This window comes from Canis lupus, unplaced genomic scaffold (assembly GCF_011100685.1).
Source record: "Canis lupus familiaris isolate Mischka breed German Shepherd unplaced genomic scaffold, alternate assembly UU_Cfam_GSD_1.0 chrUn_S1814H2011, whole genome shotgun sequence".
Taxonomy (NCBI): Eukaryota; Metazoa; Chordata; class Mammalia; order Carnivora; family Canidae; genus Canis; species Canis lupus.
This window is the reverse complement of record NW_023330672.1, coordinates 5,676-13,072: the sequence shown is the minus strand read 5'-3', so window position 1 is coordinate 13,072 and position 7,397 is coordinate 5,676.

Genomic DNA, 7,397 nt, shown 5'->3' with positions numbered 1-7,397 from the left:
CTTTTTTTTTTAAAGATTTATTTATTTACTCATGAGAGACACACACAGAAAGAGGCGCAGGACATAGGCAGAGGGAGAAGCAGGCTCCTCACAGGGAGCCCAATGTGGGACTCAATCCCAGGACCCTGGGTCATGCCCTGAGCCAAGGGCAGACACTCAACCTCTGAGCCACCCAGGCATCCCAAATAAGTAAAATCTTAAAAAAAAAAAAAAAAAAAAAAAAGCTATCACCTGTAGAGTGCTTACCTTATACCAGGTGCCATTTTAAACTCTCTACCCGTATTTTCTCATTTAAAGCACATCAGACCTCTATTAGAAGATAATATCTTTCATGTGAAAAAATTGAGGCACAGAGAGGTCAAGTAATTTGCCCACTGCTGCACAAGTAGAAGCAAAGCTCGTTTCAAAGCTGACTTCCGAGTCATGCTTTCAACCACTACACTCTACCATAACAGGAAGGATTGACTGTCTGCTCAGCAGGCATGAAATGAAGGTATGAAGGGATAAGACTTCACGGAAGATATGACTGGCTGAGTGTTCTGGACGCCAGGATATGTGGAGCAGGGTAAATGTGGGGCCCTTCAGACCTCTACTCTGATGTGGTCCTTACTGGAGCAGAGGTGGTACAGGGCTCAGAAACGGAGTTTCCTCCTGTAATCACTTTGACAGTGCTGCACTGAGGACCTATTGCCTAGCTAGTCTATGGAAATAGAGGATATATTTGATGGGAGAGTCAACATGTATATTAGATAATCAAAGATATGATTATTGCTTTTGTTTATTTAATAGAGGGGGGGAGGAGGGGCAGAGGAAGAGAGAGCAAAGCTTAAGCAAGCTCCACCCCCAATGCAGAGCCCAATGAAGGGCTTAATCTCATAACCCCGAGATCATCACCTGAGCCAAAATCAAGAGTTGAATGTTAATGGACTCTGCCCCCCTAGGGACCCCTACCACTGATTTTAGGAAACCACAAACATGGAAGAAGCAATGTTTACTTGGCAACTGGAAATCTTGACTCAAATCACATCTAGGCATATTTGTGAATTATAAGAGCATTTAGAAAGTTGAGAGGTCATCGCAGGAGAGATGATGTTTACAGCCTGAAGATCATTTATGTCTCCCGAACACATACTGTAGGAATACAAAATGCTTCCTGTCTTCCATTGCCTCCTGTCCCACATCCATGAAATTTAGGCCACACTTAAGAAATATCACCCCACTTGACAACAAGGTAAATGAGGTGCCAAGTTGTTACTTGAGGCCCACTGAAGTAGTCTGCAATCAGAGCCAGATTTTTAATAAAAATCAAACAAAGGGAGGCATTCCCCAGAGTATTAGATTTATTTTCAGTGTAAATTGTGAACTCAATTTCTTTTCCAATCCAGTATACTTTCTTCTGTCTTTCTTTTTTTCTTTCCACAGACTTGCAATGAAGTGTTCACCAAACCAAACCAAAACAAAACAAAACAAAAGCAAGTCATGCCGAGGGTATGGTAAGTGTGGGCCTTCAGTGATAGGTCCCTCTGTCTTTTGGGGAGCTCCATGCTGCCTGAGAGGAAAAGTCAAGAATGCAGCAGCACTGGTGAAAGTGGCACCAATGATTGGTCAGGCTGAAAAGTGAAGCAGCCCAATAGAAAGCACATGTGATAGTGAGAGGAAAACCTAGGCTTTCATTCCAGCTCTGATGCTTGAACCATGGACAGGCCATGTAATTCTTTGAGGCCCAAGGAGGCTCAGCCTCCCTCAAAATGGAAGTTTTGTATATCAACCTCATGGTATTGGGTTAAAAGTATGAAATGAACATAAAGCATCCCGTCAAATGCCTGGTGGTTGGTGGGTGTTCACTCTTATTAGACTCCATCTTTCAATCCCAACCCTCTGACCTCAACCTACAAACCAAGATTGTTTTTAAGATCAAATAAGGTATCAGAAAATCATGTGATAGAATCTAAAGGGGCCCCTGCAAAGTTAAAATGCTGTTAGGATAGCTGGAGGCAGTCACACATAACCTTGTGACCTCATTCAACTACTCATTTTAATTATTTCATCTAATAGAAATGAATGGAACATAGGTATGTTTGCTCTACGCCTAACAGTCAATATAGGGGCCCTCAGCCTTTGTAATAACAGATGATCTGAACCTATGAATACCATCCCTCTTTTGCTCCTCAAAGAAACCTTAATCCCAGCCATAAAATTGGATCAAGCTGTTTCTGCCTTGCTCTCTTGGATTTACTTGATGTAGGGGAAAACCAGCCAACATATGGTGAGAATATTCGAGCAGCCAGCCCTGTGCAAAAGCCATGTGGCAAATAGTAGGACCACACTGTCAATGGCCAGCACCAGCTTGCCAACCATGTAACCGAACCACCTTGGAAATGGGTCTTACAAGGACCAGTCAAGCCTTTAGGTGACTGAAGCCTTGATTTCAAGTTGGTAAGAGACTCCAAGGCAGAACCACCAGCTAAGCCACTCCTAAAATCCCTATCCGCTGTAACTGTACAAGGTCACTGTGTTTTAAAGCTGCCATATTTTGGATAATTGGATGATTTGTTATGCAGCATTAGATCACAATGCACAACCCACTCCAAACTGTTGGCTGAGGCTGATTTGTGCTGCATTGCTGGCACTTCCAACTAAAGACATTTTGAATAATAGATTTGAATCACTTGGGGGATCCTGGACATCTTATTTTCTTAAAACTCTGTAGATAATTTTCATGTGGAGTTAAAAAAAAAAAACCTCTGTCTTATTGAGAAGTGTAAATATTTAATGTACAATTATAATCCACTGGCTTTGAATCAGCTAAACTGTGTTCCTTCCTCTACAATGCACTGAAAAGTTAAGACTAGCTTTCAGGCGATTGGAAGCTCAGGTGGGCATTCCCCATCATTAAGAAAATCTAGTTTTCTTCTCCCCTCTATCTCTAACATAGAAATGAGCCAGAAAGATTCATCTTCACTACTTTCCTCTTGAATTTCCCTCTTGCCTTCATTGTTTGACTTAAGAACAAAGCCATTTTATATGAAACAGTCCTTGGCCATGGGACAATTTGCAATGGCTTCCCATCACATTCCTTTTGCCCCTGACTCAGATACATTGGCTCTTCATGCAGGGTTCCACAAATATTTGTCAAATACGTATGAAAAATCTGTTTTACCCAGAGAAAATGAGAGTCATAATGAGATGCTGACACTTTGGTCTCACTCAGACATACACACCAAGGATGCTGAGTTTACAAACTTGAAACTTGAAAGAAAAGAAAATCATAGCTGGGCATCTCCTCCTTCTTTCTGTGTCTTTTTTTCACAACACTCAAACAGCCTCTTCTAGAAGCCACATGCCAGCAAATTATTTCTTTTAAATCTTAAGAAATCTAAATCACAAAGACTTTGGTCACCAGTTGGTAGGGGCATCCACCATCTACCTGTTATTCTAATATCCTAGTAATTATCCTCAGTTCCTCTTCTCATTTCACTTATGGAAACAGCCCCCAAATCCTATTAGCTTCACTTCAGAAATTCCATATTCAGACTTTCATTTCCCCCCTACAGCCACAGTCTTTGTTCAGACTACCTTCACTCCTAGTCTCTTAACTGGGGCCTTGACCACAAGCTTCCTCTACTCCAACTCATTCTGCACCCAGCTGCCAGAGTCATCTTTCCAAATTGTAATTGCATCATGCCATTGCCCTTGATTAAAAATAATCCACGAGGGCAGCCCAGGTGGCTCAGGGGTTTAGCGCTGTCTTCAGTCCAGGGTGGTGATCCTGGAGACCCAGGATCAAGTCCCACGTCAGGCTCCCTGCATAGAGCCTGCTTTCTCCCTCTGCCTGTATCTCTGCCTCTCTCTCTCTCTGTGTGTGTGTGTGTGTGTGTCTCTCATGAATAAATAAATAAAATCTTAAAAAAAAAAAAAACCCTCCACGAAAGCACCTACCCCCTAATATGATACACTGGGAAGGGCACATCACTTCTGTGGTATTCTTGCCAGAGATTCAGAGCCCCAGTCAAATCATGAGAAAATACTAGGTACACCCAGTTGAGGGACATTCTATGAAACAAATGATTAGTATTCTTCCACAGTGTAAAGATTATGACAGAAAAAGACTGAGGAACTGTCATGGACTGCTGAAGACAGAGGAGACCTGATGACTAAATGTAATGCCAGATCCCGGACTGCCTTCTGGAACATTAAATAGACATTAGTAGAAAAACTGATGTAGTGCATATAAATTCTACAGTTAATGCTGTTATACCAACTTCTTAGTTTTGACCATCATGCAAGATGTTGAAATTAGAGAAAGCTGAATGAATACTATCTGAAATTGCTCTGCTCTACTCTTGCAACCTTTCTGAAGTCTAAAATTATTTCAAAAGGTGGGTGGAAAAGAGATGGGGTGGGGTGGGGGGGAGAGTGCCATTGCATCAAATTCCAATCAACTACATAGGCTTAGTGAAGACTGAAATGGGGTGAGGGTGGTATCAATGCATCCCTGGAAGGTACCATGGGATGAGATGTGAATTTTTTTTTTTAAAGATTTTATTATTTGGGGTTGCCTGGGTGGCTCAGTGGTTGAGCATCTGCCTTTGGCTCAGGTCATGATCCCGGGGTCCTGGAATCAAGTCCTGGATCAGGCTCCCCATAGGGAGCCTGCTTCTCCCTCTGCTTATATATCTGCCTCTCTGTGTGGGTCTTTCATGAATAAATAAATAAAATCTTTATTTATCTATTCAAGAGAGAGAGCACACAGCAGAGAAAGCAGAAGGGACAGAGAGAGAGGGAGCAAAAAAAAACTCCCTGCTGAGCAGGGAGCCTCATGTGGGGCTTGATCCCAGGACCCTGAGATCATGACCTGAGCCAAAGACAGACACTTAACTGACAGCCACGCAGGTGCCCTGAGATGTGAATTTATAAGGTCTATCACCAGCTCTCCAAATAATACCTGTAGTCAGAGCATCTCACAGGGCTAAATATTGGTTCCTTTAGAGACACAATCCCTGATGCAAGCCAGTTACTTCATCTGGTGCTCCACTGAAGAAACATGGAGAAAGGAATTGTGCTGCTTTATGGAATGTGGCAGAGAATGCCTCCCAGTTTCCATCTGACCCTTCTTCAGGCAATACAGCTTCTTCTGGTCTTCCAGTTAGAGCATTGTCACCTGGCTAAAGGAAATTGAAGAGTTTCTCTATTTGTCTGGAAAAGAGTATAACATGGGTAATGAAAACCAGAGCTTCGGGGTCCATCATGCAGAACAGAATCAAATCTTTCTGTGTGACCTTAAGCAAATTATTGTCCCTCTTGGGGCTTACTCACCTTGTCTGTGAAACAGAGAATTAATGATCAACTTACTTATAAAATTGCTGTGAATATTAACATTTTTAACCCATGCAAACACTTTACGTTGAGCACAGTAATCTGGCACAAGAGATGTGGTCTGTTAAATATTAGCTATTGTTTAAAGGAAAAAAGAAAAAAATAAAATTTGTAGCAGTGGAAGGTTGTGATGAAACATTCAATATAACTCTGAAGGCACACACCCCATTAACTCAGTACTCAATAATTTTGAAATTGTTAACTTGTACTCAGTTTTCTTTTCCCATGCTTGGCTTTACTCCTTGGGGGAATCCTCACATTCCCTGTATTCTATCAACAAAATCATTGAATCTCTCCAGTTTCCCAAAATGAAGGAGAATCTATCCTCTGATGTGGGTGAGCAGAGAAGGGAACTTGGAAAGGAAGTTGAATCTCATTACCAGCATGCTACTAACAGTCCTCCCCCCCAGTCACGAGATAGCTTTTACCTGATGCATTTTTAATTTTTCCTTCCTTATTCTTTTCCTCATGTGTACATATAATTGGTAACCCTATCAAATAGCCCTAATTCTAAGATTAGATAGATATGCTTTTACTTTTAAACAGCTGGAAATCATAAACAAGATTTCAGAATTTATATATATTCATATGTATTTATAGGAATTCACAAATATATACATAGACATACATATATACATGTGTATATGTGTATATATATGTTTCTTGTCTTAGCAATTATGAATAACACTGCAATGAACATGGGAATGTAGATATCTCTTCAATACCCTGTTTCATTTCCTATGGGGAAAAAAAGAATTTCAGTTGCATTAGAGCACCACTGTAAAAGTTGCATTTAAAGAAAATCCAAAAAAAAAAAAAGAAAAGAAAATCCAAAGTACATGTATAGTCTAAGAATGTTTCCAACCCGAGGGTGAGAAATAAGGACATTATTACTAATAAGTGGTGCGGGCTTACATAAACTAAGCATGAGTTAGGGTATAAGCAGGTAAATTTCTAATGAGAGAAAACTGTAAAATGGTATTTGTGATTATAAACAAACATCACAGCAGCATCACATGACACATCATGACTGTCAAACTTCTTGTGCTTATTCTATCATCTATTTTTATGTGTAATTGCACATGATGGTGAAGGTAGGCTACCATGATCTCCCAGTACTTAGACTCTCCAGTTTTTATCCAGCCTGCTGATGGCCATCACAGGCTGAAGGAGCAAGCTTGTGAGGCAGGGGCATTGGAAGGAGGAGAAATCCACTCTCCTTATAATTTCTCTCAGTGATATCTTTGTAACTCTAGCTACAATCATTGTCATCCTTTTTGATTCTTTTCTTTATTCATCCCCTATATTCAATTCTGACCTTTTTTTCCTTTGAAATTATGATCTGGATTTACCTTCCTCTCTTTCCTTTACTATTACCGTCTAGCATAAATCTTTATCACATCATTTCAGGATTATTCGAACAATCTCCTCATCTGGTCTTCCTGACAGCAGCTTATCCCCTTGCTCTTGCCCGATTAATCCTTCCATAATACCACTTTCATTGTATCATTCTGCTGCTTCAGAATCTAAAATAAATCTCTGTTGCTTAGTGACTCATCCAAACTCTTTTATCTGACTTTGAAAGTTTCTAATGATTTTATACTACCTGAATTATTGCAATTTATTTCCCTCTATTTCTTTTTATGAATTATAATCAGACTGGTCTTTGCCTGCCCTTCCACCTTGCTCACATTGTTATTCCCCCACAACATCAAAGATTTGTATACATTCTCATCCAGAATTGATTTTACCCTTTGGTGGCATCACCCAGAATTTCCTTTGGGAAACATCAAACCCATCAAGTCCATAGCTTTGGATGTGGCTGACTCCACAGCCAGCTCTGAAGTGGACATGTTTCTAATCAGAAAACCACAATCCTTGGTCATAGCAATTGATTCAATGCAGAACACATGACTCAGGCTGTCCAGTGACACCCAACCCAGATCTTTTGTTGCAACCTTTAAAAAGAGTAGTACTTGGCAAAGCCAGCAAATAGCAAGGGATTCCTGAGGATATAGTTT